Here is a 26415-nt window from a genome sequence, read left to right as displayed (position 1 = left end):
TGAAGCTATTTGCGTCGGGGGTAAATGTAAAAGAACAAGACTCTGACAATAATATAGACAATTTTTTTTATTAGCATTTCGGAACTGGTATTTAGTGGGTATAATTTTGTCCCTCGCACCATTAATTTTGCTTTATAGCTAGCCTGATAGCCATTACAGTTTTTTTCTCATCACTAATGCCTTCTCCCTTTTGGTTTTCACAATTAACAGAATGCGTTTTCAGGCTTTTTTTAAAGTTAAATTTGAACAGGAGTAACAGAGGTGAGAGAGTAGGGTAAAGTGATTTTAATGAGCATGAAAAAAGTGAAATCAATGGTGCTTTCTTCAGTTTAATCTGAAAGTTATACTAAGCTCAAGTAAAGGTTCTCCTTGTCTTGAAAAAAAATCTGAATACGTTTATCCAAAATAAATGTTACTGCACTCATGGTACTTGATATTGGCACCAAAATAATTTACTGTTTGTACATGCCCCAGTGCTAGGACCTTACTCAATGAGGTCAAGTTGTTTCAAGACTTCTTCGTGATGTCAAGCCTGAAGCAGTCCCCACTTACTGCTACTACACTTACTATACATTTACTATACATTATTATACAGGATGGGCTTGTTATTGTGGTAACCTATTTTTACCTAAAACACAGTAAAACCCTTCAAACATTAGTTATTTAAATGTTCTTATCTACAAATGGAAAATCTTAAGATCCTACACCAGGATCAAATGCAATGGTAGGGGAAGGCACGATTAGAGGGGAAAAGTAATAAACATTATTGTATCAATAACATGAGGCAATGTATACAAAATCGAGTGTGAGTATGAGAATATTTTACAGCAAAAAAATATTTGCAAATTTTACTCCATTTTTGATTGCATTATTTTTCCTTAATATACTATGCAATGCTGATACTATCTGCTGACACCATTGCCCCATGTTTGATTTTATTGTTCTACTTGCAGCTGGCTCAAAAAAGCTAATTTCTGATTGGTTGCTATGGGTAACTGCCCAGAAGCAAAATTTCCCAATGTTTATAAATGACTTCCTGTATCTTCTTCCTAGTTACCATTGCTGCTTTGCAGGACTCCACAACACTATGTGCAGGGAACTGTTTAAGTCACACCTTTAGGATCTCCCATGGCACATGGTCTACTCTAAAATCCCCATATGTAATAAAAGACAAAAAGTTTTATGAGTAGAGGTGATGAGTAAATGTTACCTACTTATTGGTTGCTATAGGTGATAAGACCTGTTGCAAGAGTTGCACATTTTATTACATAACCCCTATGAAATATTTTAAACACACATTTGAATACATGTATAAAAGATGTATTTTTTTCGGAATACTAATGTTAAGGGATAACAAAACAGCTGAGCATGAAACAGTGTAAGGTCCAGATCTATTTAGTTGTAGCATTTTGTGGACTCCCCGGAATTGCAATACAATGTTAATGAACTAACCATTCTATTATGCCAGGCTTATTTTATTTAGGATTAAACACTTGACTTGATGAGTTTGTTAGTAATATCCCTTTAATTTAATACTTATTCAAAAAGTTAGAGGTGTCAGTAAAGATGATATAGTGTGCAAGTATATGAAATCAGTTATTAACTGTAAATAATCTTGTGGGACTCGTATACCATGTTTAGAAATTGGACAATAATGATAAGCCTGTCTGATAAGATCTGATTCTTTGTGAACAGCTTTATTATTATTAACATTTATTTATAAAGCGCCAACATATTTCGCAGCGCTGAATGAGAGCTTTATACAGCTCTGCTTTTATTGCTGTTGTTTGTTATTGTTATTTCCATTTACTTTACTATAAATACTGCAGTACTGCTCTAAAATAATGTCAAAAGAAAAGGGCAGCAGAAATACAGAGAAACATGCAGGGGCTTGATTACTGTTTAATATCAATAGACTTTTGAGAAACAGGTCACTTTAGATAAGATTTTGGGGGCCCAAAAAGATTTTCCCCAGTCTGCTTACTATGACTTCCAGCATCCTAATCAAAAGTAAGAAGAAAAACAAAGAAATATAGATTTTTTTTTTTTGGCCCTATTGTTTTGTTCTTTTTTAAAAACGATTTATCCAAGACCTGTTCTTTTTTTCTCTTCACTAGATGAACAGAGAACCGAAGTGCAAGTTATTGTGGGCCACATGAACTTTTATAATGTAAGTAATTTTCTCTTAATTTCTCATTTTTCCATGGGGATTGTGGTAAATGCTTATGCAAGGATGCATGGTTGTTAGCTTAAGCTAGCCATACACATAACGATTTTTCTTTACTTAACAACAATTTCAGTGTGATCAGATTATTATTGTAAGATTAGTGTGCAGCAAATGATCGTACATCTCGTGATCTTTCATCTGCCACTGGTAAGAAAATCAGGTTTCATGATAAGCTTGGTCTAATAACGGAAATATCTTTTAAAAAATGTTAATGTGTAAGGCCATCTTAACTGTCTTGTCAGGTAGACAGTGGGTCTCAAAAGTTGTGAACCCTTTAAATTTTTTTATATTTTTATATGAATGTGACTTAAAGTCCTAAAAGTAGATGAAGAAAACCTAGTTAAACAAATGAAACAAAAATTATTATATTGGGTCATGTATTTATTGAAAAAAATAATCCAATAACATATCTGATGGTGATGGTGCTCTCAGGCCTATGGCATTCTTTGGAACTGAGTGCACCAGATGCTATAACTGGCAATATGCAGACAGAATTTGCCCAGTAAACAACTATTCTTGCTAGTGAATATTGACTGCATCCACCTTTGTGGTGTAAGCAGAAAGAAATGAACTGCCCCTAGCATCAGAAATAAGTACTGGTGTAGCTATATGTTGTAATATGAAAGTACATATACATTTAATGACCTCAGCATGAGGTACAAGATTCTTAAAGCAGGGAGTAAAGATCAGTTGATATGTTGATCATGAAATAGTGTATGTAAGTGCTTTTGATGAAAATCAGTCCCTTGTTTCAGAGCAGCTATGTGAGGCATGTCTGCCTTTACAAGCACAAGAACTTACATTTTAGGCCTGTATAAATAATTCTTCTCTCATTAAAGTTTATTAAAAAATGATGTGTGTATATATATATATATATATATATATATATTTATATTTATTATGTATATTTAATATGTATGTGTAGATTCCTGATTTATTAGATTTTTATTTCTATAGCACCAACATATTTATGCAGCACTTATACAGATATTGTTTATTATATGCATCAGTCCCTGCCCAAGAAGAGCTTACAATTTAAGGTTGCATTTACACAACTCACAAATTAGGGTCCATTTCATCAGGAGCCAATTAACCTGCCTGTATGTTTTCACACAGATCACTGCTTATAATAAAATCCCCCTTATATAAAATGTGCTATCAAAAGGGTGTTGAGGCAAAAATGATTTAATTTGATGTGCATAGATTGGGGGAACTCTGCTGACATAATGTTTCAATGTTTGGAAGTTCATTACATTCATTCAGTGTATATTGTTTGCACCTTCAGCAATCAAGAGATTAACAATCCTCGTTAATATGACAGCAGTGAAATGCTAATTGATAACTTCCTTTCAATACATTTTAAAACTGTTCCAGATGCCCTTGGCTCTTGTAAAGGAGCTGAATGAATTAGATTGGAGGGCAATAAATGTGTGATCAGCAAATTGGAGGTGATACCTATATAATTGGGCTCATTAAGTTTCAACATACAAATGAGATTAGGCACGATTAAGCCAATTTGAAACTTGAACTTTGTCAAAACAAAAGCCTTTATTTAGATACAATTTCCCTACCAGCAAAAAAGTTTTCATAATGTTGGGAAATAGTAGTGCTAATAATGTGTACTTAAATAATACTACAGTATCAAATGGGAACATTTTGTTAAGTGGTATTGGAATGTTAAGATACTACAGCTTTGTAGCTTTGCATCTTTTGAGAACTGAACCCGTGAGGCATATCATTCAATGACGAGTCCTTCTTTAACATCAAGTAAGAATATGGAGTATAAATCATACTTTAAATTCTTCATGAACATGGAGTCAGTGTGGCATATAAATCATCCTGTAAATTCGTCTTTAAAGGGAAAACTTGAGAGTCCACTTGATACAGATTTGGTAGAAAAATGAACAAACAAATCATTCAAAAGCCTACTGAACACTATCTTGTATAATGAACAAACTTCGTCTATTTAGCAAACTAGATTGTGATGTTGTTTATTGAGCTAACCATTTTATGAAAAACCTAGTTCACCATAAAAGAGACCAAAAGCTAGAATCATGAACATGTTGTTAGACACCTCACAGTGATTATAGTACCTTGCTTCATACCCCAGACACACACTGGCCCAGGGTACATTTCTTCTGAGACCCATGCTGCTATTTTGTTCTGTCCTTGAAATCAATTAAATATATCTGTACTATGTATGCATTTACCCTGGGCAGTGGTGATCCCCACCACTGCCCAGAGTAAATGTATACATAGTACAGATATATTTCATTGTTTTCAAGGACAGAACAAAATGGCAGCATGGGTCTCAGAAGAAATGTCCCAGGACATAGAACAAAAAGCAGTGCTTACAGGAAAAGTTGCAACAACGGTGCATTTTTTGATGAAGAGGAGACAAGCGAATTGAATCACTGGGGGGTACTAAACAACTTGGCCCCCTCCAGCCCTTTAAAGAGATTTTTTTGTTATGGTATAGCTAGTAATAACCAATTTCCAATTCCTCTTAATTTTAATGTTTTTTATCTACTATTTACCTAAACCTGAAATTGGAATAATAATTATTATTGAAGTAAAACTGCGGATTATGTCACAAGAGCCTTAACAATCTGGAGTACAACTTTAAATGTATTAATTCTATTTTTCTGGAGTTCACATTAGATTCAGGAAGAAGAAAATAAACCAGCAACATTGATTTACTTTTTGATGAAAAAAATGTGTCAAATGAACATTTTGCTCCTATTTAACTCCAAATGTGTCTTAACTCCACTTTTTAAAATAGCACTTCCCCCCAGGTCTGCTTTTCTACAGGCCACAATTCTATAGGCCACAATTTAAAATGTTATCTAATTGCCTGAGTTACTGACCTCAGCAACCAGAGACTACATTAATCCCAAGGCTAAATTTGTATTGTTATTATCATTTTTTAAGTCATTTGAGCCACAGCCTGGTTGCTAAGGTAAGTGGGACCCTAGTAAAAGATAGGTTACATTACAAACTATAAGGAAATTGTTAAATAATAAATAATAATAATATTCTGAAAGCATGTGTTCAGAATACTAGTGCATGAGTGTGTGTATATATGTGTGAGTTTAGCTATGATAAGACTTAGAATCAGGAATATGAAAAGTGCTACCTGAAATCTGAAACAGGGGGATGGTGGGAAGGCATTACCCTTTGAGAGTACTTTATTTTCCTTTTCTTTAATCCCATGGTTAGCTAGAAGGAAATGCTTTCTTTTGTCTGTTTTTAACTTGGCTTTTAACTTTATTGACACCCTAGAGGATATATAGAAAAAGCAGGAGGAACCCACAGCCATTTAAGATGCTTAATAGTATAGTTGCACTCTATTTTAAATGAAAAGATGGTTCAGAGCTCATTAACTAATCCATATATTTCAATTAGAGTAATCCACCCACATTAATTATCCCTTGGTACAAAGACAATTAGTCGACTCTTAATTCCAGCATTTTCTTTAACAGCAGAAACAAGTAAACTTTCTTTAATTATCACATTAAGTTCTAAGAGTTTCAGAGGCGCAGATTCCTGACTGCATCTTGCCAAGTTCCAAACCTGTGAATAATCTTCACTCCCACACTGCAGCAATGAAAGTTTCCAAGCACAGTCACCCTATGTAGCATCTACAGAATTTTGTGATTTCACTGATGTTGACTGTTGTGTTATATCTGCGTAGGTGGCCCTTACAAAGCATCTTCAGCATTAATTAAAAACTTATTCTGACAGGAGGATATGCAGCACATTAATAATGCCCGTGCAGCCGTAAACATCTCAGTGTGTTAGTTTAAACATTTTTATTTGATTTTACTGCTGCCTTTGTCAGCCAAGTTATTTTGATGTTATCTGCAAGATACAGCTTATTATTCCTTAATAGATGATTACAGTGAGCCTAACAATATACATGGACAGAAAGCACAACAAAAAGAATGTATGCTAATGTTAAATCATATTAAAATATCTTTACTAATAAAGTGTTCATGCTATTTCTGTGCTTCAAAGTGAGATTTACGGAGACATGTTGTAGCCAGTAGAAATCATTTGCAGACAAAATCCTGGAAATGCCAAACTCAGTTCCGTTCATGACTACATTGCTCATGAATGCCAAAGATTTCCTTTTGATAGATGTATATTTCCTTTCTTGGCTTAGCCGTAGGTCTTTTTACTTGTTGTAGTGTGCAGTTTAGATTATACAGTTTGTGGTTTGTTTTGGCAACTTCGGCCTCTGTTTTCAAAAGTGTGAGGAGAAAAGCCACCAGAGAAGTCACCAGAACAAAAATCTAAAAATATATTTGCATTTTTATCAGTGTGATTATTCTTGTTTCCTTTAACATATTCCCAGGTTTAAGTGTAAAAACAAGTCAGCTGAACAAAAATCAAGTAGATTTACCTCCAGTGAGGTGGCAGAAAATAACAACAGTATACATGTATTTTCTGGTTAAAATCTTTTTGAGACACCCAACTTCCTCCTCCTTTATAGCAACCTCTCTCTAACAAATGAGAGCCATGGATTTTCTAGGTAGTTCTTAGTAAGGGTTGCAGCATTGAATTCTTTCTGTATCAAACCTGGTTGCCAATAATTTACAATTGCCATATTATTTACTTAATATACATTGGATTGAAAAGTTGTGTCAATGTGCTTCCAAGGGAGTAAGGCACATGAGCTAGGGTTAGCAGTGAATTCTGCTGAGAGACCTTCCTGGCTACATCTATGTCCAACCTAAATGTTTAAATCATATCAGTGGGATTAGTGAGATTGGACATGTAAAACAGCTCAGGTTTTGGCAAGGAACCACTAGATTTGAGTCTGTTAGGATGATTTGTATTTGTCACATAAGTAAAAGACAAAAAAAATGAAAAAACAAAATATAGTAAAAGTGAAAAAACTGTGAACAACTACTAGTGATGAGCAAGTGTATCCCGTTTCGCTTCACCAAAAAATTTGCGAAACAATAAAAAAATTGTGAAGCAATGAAGCATTGTAAAGCATTAAAGTGAATGGGCGACTTTTTTTAGGCTCGCCAATTTTTACACGTGACAATTTTTTATGCGGGCGACGTTTTTCCATAAAACTTTTTTCCATACTTTAAAATTTTATTTTGTGGCAACTTTTTTTTCTCAGCTACATTTTTGTCTTGGCAACTTCTTTGTCACTGCGACATTTTTGTCTTGCAATTTTTTCATGGCACATTTTTGCCTGCAAAAATCAACGCCTGCCCAAAAAATTAGCTCATCACTAAAAACAACTAATGTTTTATCACTTTACCATCAATTAATTAGTAAAATAACTTTTAATTTTGTAGTGCTGCTAGCCTATTTTATAACTGCTAAACTAGACAAGTTTTATAATGTTAGTGATTTTAATCCATGTTTGTAAATAAGCATCAGGTGGTAACATCATTCCAATATATGGTTACAAGAGTGCCTAAGAAGAGAAATGCAATAATTCATTATATTATTTAAGATTTATTATTTATTATTATTCAGATTTAAACAGAATATGACAAAATCTACAGAGCAAGAACTTAGATAAAAGCATCTTTCTTCCAAGCACAAACAATACCCTTGTGTCTGCTGATGAAAAGATCTGCACAGAGGTTACTTTAGTGACCCTTTAAATATTTATTCAAGGCAATTAAATCTGATCAAATCTGCACTTTGGACAACTGGGGCAGCTTGATTTAATTTGCAGATGGTGTTTTTAACATTTATGAGTATACTAATTTTAGCATTCAGAGGTTTTTCACTAGCAACAGCAACATGTATAGATAGTAGTGAGATGGTTAAAGCCATTATAATCTATGATTGCAATCTTGAGTAATTGCAATCTATAGAGAATCCAGGAAAATTCTCAATTTTCACTCTGTATGCTAAAGTTAGGCATACTTACCATGTAACAGAATTGGCATAACCAATGCTCATCTGGTATGTCATATTTGGTGAGTATGGTAAACTATGTACTTGTTTTAGAGTAAGTTTCATTATGTTTTGCTGAGATGGTTCATACGTTTTGTTATGAACCCTCTCAGCAGGAAACTTACTACCTATTATTCAGGGTGTTCAGATGACAAACATACTGTATACATCTAGAACAATCTAGTACTTTAGTTGCAATGGTTTAATAAACCTAGTGTGAACTTTGCAACCCTTTAAAATTGCTAATCAGATTAGAAAGGTGGCCTGTAAATGCTACTTGCTGATTAATTGATATGGGTTATAAGACCTCAAGTAAACTCTGCCATTTTATGTAATTGTACAGTTTCTGAATCATCAAACAGAGAGAAAATAAATACATACAAACACAAGTCATCAAGAGCTAATTCCACCCCACCCTTCCAAACTGCCAGCTTTCTAATTGTTAACTACAGAAAATTGAAGAACCGGGACCTGCCAGTAATTCCAGGGTTCCCTTAATGGTTTGCATTAGTAGAACTGACTTGCACCAAGTGAATTAAAGGTAATGAGTGATAAGCAAATCTGACCCCTTTGCTTTGCTGAAAAATTTGTGAAAAGCACCGAAGTTCATTCAAATTTTGCTTTTCATTATGACATTATTAACTATGCACCTTTCAGGGACAAAAGAGCTAATTTCTAAATCAGTACTGGTACATCACCCATAAGTGGCGGTGCAACTATATTGGAATTCTGGAAAGAAACTTAGCTTTGTGGGTAAAAATATGCCATCTGTTCATTGATGATCATGGTTCTCTTATCATTGGTCTGAACACAGTGCAATGTGCAAAGTGCAATATTTGGAAGCAAATTGTTTTTTATCCACAATATAGCGTTTTTCTAAAAGAATCCACAACAAAGCATCCACCACAAACTTTTGCAATATAAGGCAGTATGCATATATATCACAACCAGCTTTCTCAAATCACATGCAAGTTATGATGCACTATTTCAGAATGGGATAGTGTCACTTTCTCAGTCTGTGCATACAGTATAAATAAAGAAATTAGTGTCCAATTAGCTTGGCACAAGACAGAGTCCATGGATGCAACCTGCTGGGAGAATCCTTAAAGTAAAAGTAACGCTAACATAAGTAAAAAAGCTATTCTACCCTGCACCAAAAATTGCCCTATGCTGCAAACCATTTTGTATTTTGAATGCTTTATTAGAAAATACCTGCTAAAACTTGGCTACTGGTCATTTGAAATAAGGCGATGTGTCGAAGGAAGAAGCAGCATTCCACTATGCGACGATCAATTGATCGAGCCTAGCCTTCCTTCTGTATAGGAAGGAGTCATGTTAGGCTCCATCAATCGATCATCGCATAGTAGATGCTGCACCTTCCTTCGTATTTTCTAATAAAGCATTCCAAATACTAAGTGGCTTGCAGGATAGGTCAATTATTGGTGCAGGGTAGAGTACATTTTTTACTTAAAAATTTTTAGTGTTACTTTTCCTTTAATTACCTAAGGTCTACGCTTGCAGTAGTTTAGTTGTTCCCAAGAATAGATGTATGTATGTATATCTTTATTTATAAAGCGCTACTTATGTACGCAGCGCTGTACAGTAGAATACATTAATGCATTACAGGGGGTTATTAAGATAATAATAGATAAATACAAAGTATAACAATAAATACAAATAAATAACTAAATAAATAAAAATAAATACAAGCTACAGTTGCAATAAGTTAAGAGTCAAAAACCTAAGAGGATTTAGGTCCCTGACCCGTAGAACTTACAATCTTTATGAGAGCTTACACTCTAATACATATGTACAGTTGCATGCAATTCATAAGACCAGACAAAATTGCCACATTGCTAATAACTGCAAGTTTCTTGGAACATGTATGAGCTTATGTATCACCTTTGCTGGCTTGAGTTTAGCTAATATGCATTGCTTTATTATGTAACATGATACCTACCAATTTTTAATATGTGCTTAATGGCAATAAAAGATGCTAGCTCAAATCTGAAGACAGATGAACACTATCACTAGAAATTACAGTTATCCAAAGTCATTATTGTTCATCCCACATCCCATCTCCAGAACAAAAGGTGTGCAAAGAGTTTTTCTATTGATATATTTGGTTAGAAAATTACTATGGCACAACAAAAAAAGTGCATCTCAGAGAAATGCTGCATCCACTTCCTGAATAAACGGCTTTGTTTAATCATACCCCCTGTCCAGAAGAGTATTGTCTTACGGATAATTTTGTTTGCCTAACGAGATTTCACTAATTAAATCTTCTTTCGGATGGTGTGACTCTTCCCGCAGGGAAAGCGAATGTTTCTAAATGCTTCTAGCTATATAAACATTTCCACTCTGCTACAGAATGGGAAAACATACACCATTTTTATATTTTAGAAAAGGCATTAAAATTAATTAGTTCTCTTTTCTTCTCCTTATTTTAAATGCAGTCAAAAGGTACTTTGCCTTCTGAGTCCACATTTTCTAGCATCTCAGGATTATTAAAGACACAGTAAAAACTACGGTTTCCATCTTTTTGACAGACAGGAAGCATTTGTGTTTTGAAATGGATCACTGCCAATTGGATGAGCAGTGATATCTTCTGCCGGTGTAAGCTGGTTGTGCTGGTGCGCTAGCAACAAACTATGGTGCATATTTATATTGCTATTTTAAATGATTCATGCTTAAAAAACTGTTGTAAAATAACTAGTGTTTTTATAAAACAAGCATTTTGGAGCCTCTGAACCAACACTGCATCATCACAGAAATAATACATTACAAAAAGCTAATTGTAGTTTTTTTAAATGTGTGTGATTAGGTGACCTTGGGTAACTTATTGAAGTCAAAAACAAAAAAAACAGCATGTCCGGTAAAAAAATATTGCGCAACTCATAATAAATAATCATGAGGCAAAGGTGCTACTATAAACATAGTAACATAGTAAGTTAGGTTAAAAAAAGACATGCTTCCATCAAGTTCAACCTTTAATGCCTATACATAAGCTGCGTAACTGCTAGTTGATTCAGAGAAAAGCAAAAACCCCATCTGAAGCCTCTCTAATTTGCCACAGAGGGGGAAAAATACCTTCCTGACGCCAAGATCGCAATCAGACCTGTCCCTGGACCAACTTGAGCTACTGTATCTTCCATAAACCTGTATTTCCTCAATTGCTAAAAAGCCATTTAACCCCCTTTCTGAAGCTAACTAATTTATCAGCTAGTACGACTGATTCAGGGAGAAAATCCCAATTCAAATTGGAATGGGTTCCCTCCAGTCAACTGGAAGGACCTACTGGTAAAAAAAAGCATTAGAATGTTTGTTATGTGATCCCCATATATATTTATACATTACCAATCAAAGTAAGATGGAGGAAGCAGGAAGGCAGTACTGTGCTGCAGGATTTCTTTATTGATAGTGCAACTACACTATCAATAGTGGAATCCTGCAGCATAGTACTGCCTTCCTGCTTCCTTCTTTTTATTGGTACTGGATTACTGTGCTTTGCACAGGAGTACGGGGTAAGCAAAGGAAACCTTATTCTGCCATACCCGCTGGTGCTGAATACTTTCTTGGTATTTGCATATACTATATTTATATAGTTATCATATCACCCTTAACGACCACTTCTCCAGTACAAACAACCCCAACTTGGCCAGTCTTTCCCCATAACTGAACTCTCCATACCTCTTTCCAGCTTAGTTACTCTATGGATACTCTCTAATTCAATAATGTCCCGTTTGAGCACTGGAGACCAAAACGGAACGGCATATTCTAGATGGGGCCTTATCTGGGCCCTGTAAAGCAAAAGAATAACCCCTTCCTCCTGCCAATCTATGCCCCATTTAATACAGATCAAAGCCTTGTGTGTCCTTGCAGCTGCTGCCTGGCATTGCTTGCTACAGCCAAATTTATTTTCTGCAAGGCCTCCAAGGTCCTTCTTCATTATGGATTTGCCTAGTGCAGTCCCATTAAGGGTTTAGGTGGCTTGCATATTTTTATATCCCAAGTGCATGACCTTACATTTATTGACATTAATTTCATCTGCCACTGAGCTGCCCAGATTGCCAGTTTGTCAAGATCCTGCTGCAAGGATGCCACATCCTGGATGGGCTGCAGATTTGTGTCATCTGCAAACACTGATACATTACTTATAATACACCCCCCAAAAGTAATTAATGAAATGTCACTAATAAAAATGGACCCAGTACAGAACCCTGAGGGACCCCACTGAGAACCTTACTCCAAGTAGAGAATGTACCATTAACAACCACCCTCTGTACCCGATCCTGTAGCCAGTTTCCCATCCATTTGCAAACAACTTCACTAAGACCAATAGACCTTAGTTTAGAAAGCAGTCGTTTGTGGGGAACAGTATCAAATGCTTTGGCAAAATCCAAATAGATTATATCTACTGCACCCCCACTGTCCAGCTTCTTACTCACCTCATCATAAAAATCAATTAACATAATCTAAATTAGCCATTGATGCACTTTTTTACTGAGTTATTGACCATGAAATCTCTGTGTGCTTGTCATAAAATTGCCGTACTACACCAAAATGGGAGAGAGTGTGATTGTTGTACTGGCAAGCACATAGCAATTCCCAAACTCAGGCACTCTGTTGCCTGTTTAAAAAAGAATTTTGCAAGAGCTACTAAACAGCCCATTTGCCATTACCCTAAGAGAGAACAGTCTAAACCACAATTATGTAATTTAGTTGCTTGACTGTCACTGTAATGCCTATAACCATTTGAAATCTGACCTAAACTTGAGTAAGAGAATGAGCCTTCTCCTAAGTTATTCACACTAAGTGGATTTTAGCTCTTTAGTTACATAATCAGAACAGTTAGTAGTTGAGGCCAGGTACAGAAGTAGTTTAATGGTAGTAATTTAATACACTTTATTAAGTGCAAACAGCAGAGCAGAGGTGTTCAAGTGGAAAACTACATTTGGCATTTGGCTAAAGCCTATAAACAGAGATGGCAGTTGGATTTGATGATTGTAAAGTAGATAGATAGAAAGTAGATTGATTTAGGAAGTTTTTTTATTTTCTTTCCATAAAAATAGGTTTGATCCCCCCCCCCCCACATTCCAAGCCTCCTATTTATCTGAGAGGGTCCCAAATACAGTCATTACTTTACTCTGCATTACCCTACATGGGAACCTACTCCCTGGTGGAAACATAATGCCTTAATGGACCCCTTCCAAGCACTAAAATGATTTCATTTTTTTGTTACCCCAAGCAGCCCAAAGCCTTGGCAGATGGATACATTTCTAAAAACCTCCAGGTTGCATAAATAACCTCCACTATACCTTCCTTACAACAAATCTAATCATATTTTATTCATGTTGTTAGTCCCAAAGTAAAGGGGTGGAGAGGAAAAGCTGTCTTCGTAAACCAGACTTTACCAGAGTTGCATACAATAAAGAGATAAGAATATGTGGAAATGTACATAATACAATATAAGTTTGCATGGTCATTGAGCATATTCTCATTACCCACCTCCAACCAAAACACCCTTCAGAAAAGAAGTGTCCATTCAAGTTAGCTTATTACTTCAATACAATACAGGGAGTCACATACATTTTTTTTTGCACTTTGGCATGGCCACATAAATTTGAATGAAAGTGACCCACCATCAAATAGCCCATGTGTCAGGTATCCCAATACAGATATATTAAATGCAACACCTGTTTCTTGACCGACCTCCCCAAGATGATAGGGCTCATTAACAACGACGTATGCAATTGTGGTAGATTAAAAATGGACAAAGTCCTTGCCTTTTGTATTCATACTATTCATTCAAGGTACTTGTGCCTAAGCATGCTCTTCATGCTTTTGGGTACTTACTCCAGGTGCCATAGTGCTGGCCCAGTCTGTTCTGATGAATGGTGCACAAGGATGCCTATTGGAGCAGGGGTTTCCCACTGCAGGCTGCATCAGTATTTACAGCAGACTTGTGCCTAAAGAATCAAACAATTACCATGTTTTAATGTATCGGAGGCAATTACCACTGACCACAAGTTAGCGCATGATCACAATAATTCTGGGAAGATATTTCTAATTCCGTTTGAAGTTGAAGTTTGCAGTGTGGCGTGTTTAATCCATAAGGGTTGAAAATGTTTGAACCATCTCAGGCATCACCATAAGTTGTCCCTGATTGTTTGGACCACTGGCATTCTTATTTTCCATGATGGCATTTTTTTCCTGTGAAACATAAGGAAAAATGGTTGCTTGGCAGATTGATTACAGCTGCTTTATGTAGAGGTGAAAGGCTAAATAATCCTTTTGCTGCCTGAAATGGCACTCTAGATATGAAATATAATCTCTGGTTGTATTCTGTAACCCTTTCAGTGCCTGAAATTCCATCTCACATTTCAAGAAGTAAATAGGAAAGGGTTCTAAAGAAGAATCATTTTTCTTTGATTTAGATATCCTTACAATCCACAAAGTAATATTTACTTTTTATTACAATATCATAGGCGTTAAAGGATGAACATAAAAACCGTAATTTAGAGCTTGCAATTTTCATTAACTACTGCTCTAATTGTAGTCTTCTAAGAGGTTAATTGCAAATCTATGCTGATATTGTAAAACCTCATAAAATGCAAATGTAATTAACATTATTCTCCCCTTAGTTCCATCCTTTATATCCTGTACTTTTGCTTGGATTGTAAACTTGAGCATGATTTACAAAACACACTGCTTATTTTTATCCCATTTATCACTGCGTACAGCAGATAATGCATTTAGCAATAGTTCTCAGATGTACAAATTCTCTCCTCACCTTTTATGCTCTGTCCCCAGTAACTAACCTCATCACATAGTTCGTCCGAACAGAATTCTGGGCCGACAGCCAAGCATTTTAATCAGTACTAGTCGCTGGTGGTGTAGAGTTTCAGGCCACCTGTTGAGACCGTTTTAGTCTTGATTTTCAAATGCATATCATGGAGACAGCACACAGCTTTTTTATGTGTGTTTATTTTTTTTAATATCCCCTACAATTTGTGTGCTTTCGGTTACATTAAATAAAGGGGGCTGGTTTTAAAACCCTTTTCACAACAGAAAAGTGTGTTATAATCTAACAGGTAAATGATTCCCATTAAAGAGCACAGTCAATAGAGGATGAATAGCCAGTGGCCCTGCAGGAAAGTTTTCAGCTAAAAAAAAATTAAAATATATTTAGAGTTATTTCTCAGCTTGTTCCTGTAAGATTGTAACTGTTTTAGTTCAGTTTAGTTGCCATATCGGTTGTTTGTTGCTACAGATTTCCTGCCTAAAATGTAAATGTTTTAAGCTTTCTTTAATCCCCATTACGCAAAGCATTAGCTCCTCTCTTAAAGGAATACCATCAGCAAAATAAAAAGAGCTGGTGCATTAAATCAGCATGAGATGGTTTGTGAATGAAAAGAACTGTATAAATAGATTACATGTGAAAAGTTATAGCTATTTTATACTTAATACGTAATTATGATGAAAAATGTTCCTTTTTTTTATTCTTTTCTCATGTGATTTTTTTAATGATGTTGTATAAATGGTATAAATAAGTTAACAGAACTTTTAAAACAAGATATAAATTATCCTGCATCGACTAACAGAAAAATAGCTTATCGTGATAATATATGCAGAGTACATGTGCATGAAAAGCTCTTTGTTTCATCATTTGCTTGGTGTAACACAATACAAATGTTTAGTAAACTAACAATTCTATGCCGTTGGATTGTCAGCCAAAATGAATTTACCTCCCTCATTATTGTAAAAGAAAAGTTCTTTTGATGTTTCTGTGAATATATAAATTGATATTCGGCCAGTCTGTAGTGCCTTCTACAGTTTCTTGAACAATTTCACATTGGAAAGGTCGCTGTGAAATGGTGCTATAGCTCTTATGGATATCCTGGCACCTAAACTGCATTTTACAGCTGTAGAGGACACATGCTGATGCTCAAACATTGCCAATTTAAGCTGCCCAGAATAGTTATACTGAGCAGTTTTATGTAGTAACATGTGGCTATTGTAATGACTTACGAAACACATACATAGATAAATCTAGTAAATATCCTAATGAAGATTGTTGTTGTTCTCCAGTGAGCTGCCATATGAAATTACGGCATTTGTTCACACTAGGCATTTACCCAGTTTCTAAGTGGTTGAGTATTGTTTTCTAATGAAAATTAAATAAGGACAATTGGGTGATATTATGAAATTTCACATTGTATTACATTATTTACATTTTTAAAAGAGTTTGAGAATATATTATACAGCTGCCAAACGAAAAACAATGAACATTTGCAGTTTTAAATGTTTTTTGTTTTTCACCAAGAGTACCTGAAAAATGATTAAATGCAGATCTTTGAGCTTTTTTTGTAAAGACCCACTGTGATGAGGTAGTTTAGTTACAGAGAAACTGCAATATATTCTTTTGTTCTAAATTTACTTGCAGCTAATAAATATTAAAAAAAAGGCTCAGTGGTGCCCTGAGGTGCCCAAGTCAATGCCTCCCCCCTCCGTTTTTGTATTTCATGTTTTAGCTGGTGGAGAGGGGTCCGAATGGCTAGTGCAGAGGGTGCAATAGTAGTCTCTGCACTAGAAGTGCCAAAATTCTGACTGAAAAATCTGAATTTTGGCTTTTTAATTTACCATGAGCTGCTTTTTGCTGCCTCAGTAACTTGGGGTAGCTGCTGCCTGAGGCAGTTCAAATAGCAGTAACAGTCCTGTGCTCTAATACTGATTATATAGCTGTCTTGTCCTTACCATAGACAAACCTTTTTTTTTTCCTTTGTTGAGTCCCATAACCTTTAATAAATCACTTAACCTATTGCCTATTGCCTTTATATGGCCATAGCACTGCCCATGACTTTTAATATCATTGTATTTTACAACAATTACAACACAGTACAATTATTTGTTTTTGTGACTGGGAGATTGCAGCACAATTTAATATATGTCTCTTGTATTTCATTTACTACTTTACAACTAGTCTAATATTAATAATTTGCATTTATATAGGATATAAAGTACAGAATAAAAAATACAATTTGCAGTGGTATAGATTATGAGAGATAGAGATCATTGTTTGGAATATTATGGTTTGAGATAAAGCAAGGTGCTAAAAAACTTTTCATGGCCCTATAAAATCTAAGTGAAATAAACTTATTTGAATAATTGAGTTGGCTAATGATATGGCAGTGCTTAATGAGGAGTGCTAAGTATATGATCATTGCTATTAGATGCAAGATTTTAAAGAAACTGTGATTTGAGGTATGGTGCTAACATTATATTGCTTTTGTGGGTCTTTTTTAAATGCAAAACTTTCTCAAAACAATAAATATATGAAGTGAGGCTAAACCTCTTTTTAAAGGCAGGAAGGATTAAATTATTGTTTTATTTATATCTTACAATAACACTGAATGTAATGTTTTTATCCCAAATATTAAATTTTACTCTGAATTTCAGAAACATTCACAAAAATAAAAATGTAAATGTTTAATTGTTCTGTAGATAATTTATTATATTGCATTTGTTAAGATTTAATTGAAGGCTGAGAAACTTTGGTACATATGCTGTACACTGGTACAAGTCACTCTTAAGGGCTGATTTACTAAAATTTGTTTTTTTTCTGGCCTTAAAAGTCATATAAACTCAACGTGGTATAAATTCAAATTAAACTCAATCATTGTTGTATTTATAAAATGTCACGATAATGCTTGAATTGTTCATAAGAAAATGTAGTGTTCATGAATTTTTAAACCAAAAGTATTTTTGTAAGTTAAAACGAAAAATTCAATTTTAAAGGGACGTTTGTTTCCATATCTGTACTTTCTGCTTGGCTTTGATCAGTGACATTCATTATCATACCCCTAGTCTAATCACATTTCCAGGCTCTGTGTAAGAGCAAATCATTATCTGATAACAGGCAATAGGTGTGAATTTGGGTGTATTTGATGTCCAACCAATTGGGCCCTCCTCTTAGAACCATGTGATTCTCTGGAACTATTTCCTTGGGATCACCCTGGGGAGCAGTTCGGCTGGGGGTTGCAACTTGGCAGTATAGCAACTTTAAGTATAGCAAATTTAAGTATACTGTAATACTTTACATAGAGATCCACAGCAGCTGAAATTATAAAGTGCACAAAGAAACTTTCTACAGCCTAAATGTACAATTACTATCTTGTATGTTTACTTCATTCAGGTAACCTTATTTGTTAACATCCTGCATATATTTGTACCTGATACATGCAAACTCAGACTTGTATGCTAATCTAAAAGCTACAAGACTACAACTCACCTGCAAATGGCAAATCACAGCTCACTTCTACTGATTGTATGCATGGTGCTCCCTAAGGTAGTCTCTTCCTTTAACCCCCCTGTTGTCTGTCCATATTCCATCCACATATCCTCCTCCCTGCTCCCATCTACATACTCCAGCTCCATCACCCTTTATAACTACATACAACACTTCTGTCCCCCGGTTACTGTCCGTACGCGGAGGCGCACTCATTTTAAATCCTCTGCTCACATCTTCTCACTCTTTTTCCTACTATTGCTGGCTGCAGGGGATGTCTCTCCAAACCCCGGGCCCTGCTCCATACCTACTTATATCCGTCCGCGTCCTTCTGACCCAATGCCTAAAGCCTGTCGTTCCTCTGCTGCTTCTAACCTTATTCAGGTTCCTACTCCTCCTTCTTCCTGCCTTCCGTTCTCTTGTGCCCTTCTTAATGTCCATTCCTTAACTAACAAAGCTACACTAATCCATGATCTGTTCATTTAATCTCTTTGCACTACCAGAAACCTGGCTTTTGCATAATGACACCGCCACTGAAGCTGCGCTCTCTCATGGCGGTCTGTCTTTTTCCCACACCCCCGGACCACTGGACGCGGTGGGGGAGTTGGAATTTTCCTCTCCTCCCGTTGCCGGTTCGCATCTATTCCTATTTCCCCGGCTTTTTTTAACTCATTTGAAATGCATGCCATTCAGATCTTCCATCCTCTCTCTGTACGGGTGGCTGTCTTTTACAGACCTCCGTCAGCTTCCTCCCCTGCTACCTTCCTCTCTGATTTTGAAACTTGGCTCTTTTTTTTTCCTATGTATTGACAGCCCTGCAATCATCCTTGGGGACGTCAACTCCCACATTGATGATCCCTTGCAACCCTGAGCCTCAAGTTTTCTCCGCCTAACCTCCTCCTTTGAACTCCAGCAGTGGACAAACGCTCCGACCCATAAGGATGGCCACTTTCTGGATTTTGTCTTTACCAAAAATCTGTCCCTTTCTGATTTTAACAGTATCCCCTTCCCCTTCTCTGACCACCTGGTTTTATTTTCTGTCTCTCACTCTCCTTCCCAACCTGCTCCTTTCCCTGCTGTACTAATTCGAAATACACGTGAAATAGACCTTCCGGCCTTAGCTCGCTCTTTCAGGTCCAGTCTCTCCTCCTTTAAAGAGATATCTGACCCTGATACCCTGGTTAGTAAGTACAACAGTATACTTGCCTCCACCATTGATTCATTTGCATCCCTTCAGCTCAAACCCTCACGCCCCTGGCTGAATGTACACACCAAATTCTTACGCTCCTGTGCGAGGTCTGCAGAACGTATGTGGAGGAAATCCCGTACTCAAGCAGACTTTATCCATTATAAATTTCTATTGGCCTGCCTCAACTCTACCTTGTCAAAGACTGAACAGGAATACTACAATACCCTTATAAACAATAATAAATCCAACCCGCGACGCCTGTTTTCTATATTCAATACCCTTCTGCGTCCCTCGCATACTCTATTACCTCACTTTATGCACTCTCCCCAGGACTTTGCTGATTTCTTCATGAACAAAGTGGAGTCTATCCGCAATCAGAATACTAACCAGCTTCTCCTTCCTCTGCCCCCTTCTGCATGTCTTAGCTCTTTTGGTCCCGTAACTGTCTCTGAAGTCTCCTGGCTTCTATTTTCAGCACCCCTCACCACTTGCTCTCTAGACCCTATGCTTTCTTCTCTCCTTAAACACTGTGCTGCTGAACTTACTCCAGCTCTTACTCACATCTTCAACCCATCTCTGACTTCTGGAAGTTTCCCCTCTTTGTTCAAACAGGCCTGTGTCAAGCCTATCCTTAAAAAGGCTACGCTGGACCCGCCCTGTCTCTCTAACTACCATCCTGTCTCGCTTCTACCGCTTGCCTCCAAAATCTTAGAGCGTATTGTCTTCTCTCGTATTACTAACTTTCTTAATGCACATAATTTATTGAACCCGCTGCAATCTGGCTTTTGGCCTGCGCACTCTACTGAGACGGCGTTGTGCAGAGTTACGAATGATCTTCAGGTTGCCAAAGCCAAAGGTCACTTTTCTATACTAATCCTCCTAGATCTATAGGCTGCATTTGATACGGTCGACCACTCCCTCCTCATGCAAATTCTGCATTCGATTGGTATCCGTAGTCAGGCTGCATCCTGGATCTCTTCTTACCTCTCTAACCATTCATTCACTGTCTCCTATGCTAACAAAACCTCATCTCCAGTTCCTCTTAATGTGGGGGTACCCCAAGGCTCTGTACTTGGGCCGTTGTTGTTCTTCCTTTACACGCTGTCTTTGGGAGATCTTATCCGTTCATTTGGCTTTAAATATCATCTGTATGCTGATGATATCCAAATTTACTTTTCGACCCCTTCGTTAACAGTCGAAACTGAGACTCAAATCTCTAACTGCCTCCTGGCCATCTCCAATTGGATGAACCAACGCCACCTCAAACTGAACCTAACAAAAACTGAACTAATGATCTTTCCACATAGGCCTGGCCCTACCCCACCGTTCTCTATTTCTATTGATGGCACCCTCATCAACCCGGTCGATTTGGCGCGTTGTTTGGGGGTGATCTTTGACTCCTGTCTCTCCTTCTCTGACCATATTAACACCGCTGTCAAAACCTGTCACTTTTTCTTGCGCAATATTGCCAAAATCCGTCCCTTTCTTTCTACTGCAACAGCTAGGCTAATCATGCATGCTCTTATCCTATCCTGTCTTGACTACTGTAACCTGCTACTAACCGGCCTCCGTTTGGTTGTGCCCCCCACTACTACTGCTGTTTCCCACCTTAAACCTTTCTGTCTTGCTGCCCCTTACATTTGGAATGCCCTCCCTGATTTCCTCCGGAGAGAATCCTGCCTCAGTCATTTTAAAACTAAACTTAAAGACTACCTTTTGGAGCACTCACCCAGTACCTTACCTGGGAACTAGCACTTATATTGTAATGTCACCCACTGTGACCTACAGCACTTATATTTGCCTATTTGTGTCTGTAAGTTACCCTCCCATCTAGATTGTAAGAACTATGGGGCAGGGACCTCCATCCTCTTGTGTCTTTGACTCTTATCTTATTGCAACTGTATCTTGTATTTATTTGTGTTTATTGTAATACTTTGTATTTATCTATTATTATCATCTTAATACCCCCAATTTGTATTAATTGATTCTACTGTACAGCACTGCGTATATAAGTAGCGCTTTATAAATAAAGATTTACAAATAAAGATATACATACATAAATCCTCTTTATTTTTCCAAAACAGGAATTGCTCCAGCAGCCATTTTAGGAGCATTGGCACTCAGTCTTGGAAAACAATAATGTGTTTAAGTTTCACTTGAATCCATGTGAAATAGAAAACAATGGTGGTATTAATTTACCCTTGAAAATGGGTGAAACAGAAACCAATGATGGGATTAACTTCCCCTTGAAAACAGAAAACAGTGGTGAGATTCATTTCTCCTTGAAAATGTGTCAATGACAGGCTGTCACTGACTATTCTATTCCTCTACTATTCTAAGCCTCCATAGGACTGAGTGGTACTCGACAAATCAAACCTGCTGAATTTTTTTTGACAAAAAAAATTTAACTAAATTAATAAATCACAACTTATGGGAGTTATTTTTGAATAACTCAAATTTTTTGGAGAAAATTTCCAAAAAACTCTCAAGAAATTTTTCTAGAAACAATATCAGAAAAGTTGAGTACTGGCAAAAACCAATTAGTAAATCTCAAAAATATCCAGAAGTAAAAATGAATGTGCCTCCTAATCTTTTTTTTCATTTACAGATGATGCGCTATATGTTTGCAAAACTTTTGTTCAATTTATGCAATGGAATTGTTGGCATTGCTCATATTTTTTCCGCTACCAAATTTTACATTTCTCCATAAGTTTTTTTGTTCCTAGATATTCCTATTTTTTAAGTGTTTTACTAGTGAGTTTTCTGAACACATACTTTTTACCAGCACTGAACAACTGACTGTGCTGTCCCACACTGATTATTTACAGTTATTTTATTCAGGTGAAAATTGTGGAGGAAGTATGTGTTTATTTCTGATCTTCTAAATGATTTGCAATGTTGGTCAGCACTCAGGCATTGATGCTAGATGCTGTAGCAGAGGGCATCATTTTTTTCTGAAATGAAGGTTTTGAAAACGAATTAGGTTTATTTCCCCTTCTTGTTTTTCTCTGTAGCAGCTCAGTAAGCCAGATCACTGAATTTTTAAACTGCTACAATTTGATAAATTAGATAATACATTTCTCAGTAGTTTCAGAGGCTTTGCCCCCTACTGAGCATGCTCCCTGAGTTTTCTAAGGCCTGCCTCAGAGCAACTCTTACATTAACTCTCAAATTTAAGATTGAAAAGGATGGCCAGCTAGTTTGTAGAGCTTATATAAGAAGGAAATAGGAAAAAGAAATGAAACATTATTTTAGCCTAAATTTTAGATATAGAAAATTGCAACTGAAAAAAGTAATATAATTACAATATACTATTTCAGTATGGTCTTTTGCAAAGTGAAATTGCAATAGAGTTTTTATTTACTTTACTTCTTGATGAATGTTACTTTCCCAAGTATGAAAATTCATGTGCTGATTGTTAGACAGTGGGTGACCCTTTTGGCTACTACATTTTGTGTGTCTCACTATAATCCCATTGGAAGAAATGATCACCCCAATACTGTGCCATTTGGTACAGCACAGCATGCACTGGCAGTACTATAAAATAAGTAAGTAAAAAAAGTGCTGATCAGGCTGCTGGGCACATTTTAGAACTGAAAATCTGTTTGCAACAGATTTTTCTCTTTCTTGTGCCTAAACAGACTCTAACTGCAGTGCCAGCATATAGACACCCGTGCTGAGCAGAAACATTTAGGCTCACACAAATCTATTTTCATGTACAGAGGGGGCAATGCTTTGACTAAAATGCCTAGAGCATTTCCACTTCAACTCATTGTTTGTTTTTCTCCTCACAGAAGTAAAAGGTTTGCTTAACCTCTTCAGAACACATTCATATCAGACATATAGATAACTTAGGAGTTTTTATGAAAGGCACATATAGGGGCAGATTTAATAAAATCCTCCAGGATGGGGAAAAGACATCTGCCATTGACAGCTACACGGTCTCAGCAAGTTTTAGTTTTTTTCGCATAGTAAATCTCGAAAAAGTTGCAACCTTTTTTTGCTATTTTTAGCCCTAAAAAATTTGAATCATTAATAAATGGCCCCCATAATGTTCACCATGCAGTTTAGAGATATGTGAAGTTTACCTGTTAAGAGCTCTGTTAACACTCTCTTTCTGTCTTCCTTTCTTTGTCCCAAGCCCAAGTTATGACATAAGATAAACACAAAGACTTAACAACATAATTCATTTGTGTAGCTGCACTACAGTGAGAATGTGTAGGTGTGTGCATTAAGAACATCTACATGATTATAGTAAATAAATGGAAAGCTAATGTAAGAAGTGGTCTATTTTGTGAGACATATGACACAATATTAAGGGGCACTAATTCAGAAGGAAAGAGAAAATCATGAAAAAATGTCCATTAATGTAAGTATGGCAAACAGCAAAACTGTTACCCAACTACTTAATATATACTTTGGGCACACCTTTAAAATAAAGGGCCTTGGCAGAAAACAATCATAAGGAAACCATGACAAAGGACATAGGAAACAAAAAAGCTAGTCTTAAAGCTGCCTCCTTCTTATTCGGACATCATCACTCTTAGTAAAAGTGTGATATTTGGAGATAGTGTGAGAACTTCTTATATGGTACAAGGTAGTATATATGGAAGCTGATGAAAAGGGATATGTATTAAATTACACTCAGCAGTTGGACAGCTCCAGATTACAGTATCAGATGACCTAGAAAATGTTATTGAAGTTGTATACTGTAGACTCAAGTAAGGAATAAAACATTTGTATGTATGTATATCTTTATTTATAAAGCGCTACTTATGTACGCAGCGCTGTACAGTAGAATACATTAATACAAACAGGGTGTTAATACATTTGTTCTTTTGCTCATGAAGTGTTGAACATACTGGGAGTGTTACCTTCAATTATTGTGTATAAAAGATGATAACTGGCATTCCTAATCCAGGAGTACAACTCGTGTAATGGGCATGTAGGATTTTACAACTGATTTACTCCTCGTGCATCATAATATTGTCTATGGATGTCAGAAGGAAAGTTAAGTAATTAAGCCATCAAGTTCATTACACAAATATATGAGAATATCTAAGAGGGAAAAAGGTGACTTAATCTATAGTCTATATTTAAGCAGAGGTTTAAATAGAAATGAGCGAGGGAAGCTAGCTTCAGTATGTAATTGTCAGTAGCTGGTTGTAGACCGGAAACTAGATTAGTTGTACGATAATCTGACATTCAGCAAGTCCCCAAACTAATCTTATGAAAGTATATTAAGGAAATCATGGGTTGATGTCAGCGAGACTCCTATAATAAGGAAAACCATATCGAAATCAGTTATACATGCACATGACAAGGGAGCTGTCCAACTGCTGAGATGTTTGAGTAAGAGATGCTTCCTGCATCTAAAGCATCCTTAAGATAATCTAGATGCAAGATTCCAAAACCCTTTGCAAAGTTCAAAAGCACATTGTTTATATCAGCTAAGGTCCTGGTTCTCTGCTTGGTAACCCTTGTATATTCATGTATGTATGGTTAGTTTCACCTGTTGTTAATCTGGTCACAGGTGCTCTGTGTTAACCAGCGTCCTGCCTATATAACCCTCTGCTCTGCACTCAGTCCTGGCCCATTATAGGTCTTTCTAGTAAAGTTTCTGGGTGTGCTGCTATTCTGTGTATTTGGGTCTGACCCATGCCTGTATCCTGACTTCGAGTGAACTCCACCTGAACTGACCCCTTGCCTGTTTGACTTCTCTTCTAGATCCTGATTCTGTACTGTGCTACTGTTCTGGTTTTGAGCTGGTCTGCCTGACTCTAACCCTGATTCTAGTAAGCTCCTTCAAACGATCTGGTTCCCTTGCTTACCCAGAACCTTTGCCCTGGTCCTCTCACTTTAAGACCTGGCGGCACCCGAGTAGCGTAGGGCTCCACCCGAATTAAAAGGTGGTTGTTGTAGGCAGAAGTGTGAGCTGTAACCGGGACCTTGGCAATTGTTCTGGGTTTTGGGTTACCGATCGTGACATATATGAAGTGATTGGGTACTGTATGTAAATATGAGTTAAAGTGAGTTGTCTTATACTTAAGGCAGAGCATGCATCCAGTTCAGCTGTTGGTGTAATTATTATCCTGTAACTGAAATGAAATTAATCACCAATATTAAAATCATTCATCCAAGAAAAATATACAGTGAGATTTCTCAGAAGTCAGTGGGAAGTGTATATTCAGCATTCAAGCAAGTTGTTTAGCGAGTATCTTGTTTTTATTGGCTTTAACTTATTCAAGGTTTTTGAATGAAAAACTGCGGCAAAAATGTGGTTTGCACTTTTCTTACAAATATGTGCATTTTTTTTAGCTAGAATTAAACATGCCCCTTAAAGTAGACATTAAAAGAAGATATCATTTACTGCTGCTTTCATTCTGTGTGGTTCTAAGCTGATATCTCCACTGACTGGTATGTATTGAACAAACATGCTGTAGTTTGCAGAACAAAGGTAAATTAACAGTCATCCATTGTATTTAGATTCTATCTTTTCTTTATATCATAGAATAACTCCATGAAGTTAGCAGTGTAATTCTGCTTGCTGGGTGCTCCTTCTAGTTTTGAATGTTCTCTTGCTTTACTTCTTAATTATATCCTTTGGTTCTTAAGATAATGCTGAAATGTTATTGTAGCATTAGCTAGCAACAACCCCCACTGATACAGTTCTCACATGTTTTTTTGTTGATGAATTGATTCTACTGTTTTTTGAAGTTGTGTTTCAAGCCAACATACAAACCATCATGGAAAAAGATAACATCATTTGATAATATATTT

The 26415-nt window shown here is 36.4% G+C and overlaps 1 protein-coding gene across 3 annotated transcripts in view; it reads left to right on the top strand.

Annotated features, from left to right (window-relative positions):
• Window positions 1-2103: 2103 nt before the first annotated feature.
• pknox2 (PBX/knotted 1 homeobox 2) overlaps window positions 2104-26415 on the top strand; it is a 327926-nt gene continuing 303614 nt past the window's right edge. For 2 of the 3 annotated variants that reach the window (XM_031904840.1, XM_031904839.1), the window contains exon 1: window positions 2104-2170. The gene's annotated coding sequence lies outside the window, so the exon portion shown is untranslated. 3 annotated transcript variants of the gene reach the window in all.

Source organism: Xenopus tropicalis, chromosome 7 (assembly GCF_000004195.4).
Source record: "Xenopus tropicalis strain Nigerian chromosome 7, UCB_Xtro_10.0, whole genome shotgun sequence".
In the NCBI taxonomy this organism is placed as follows: Eukaryota; Metazoa; Chordata; class Amphibia; order Anura; family Pipidae; genus Xenopus; species Xenopus tropicalis.
This window is presented reverse-complemented; position numbering and strand designations above follow the sequence as displayed.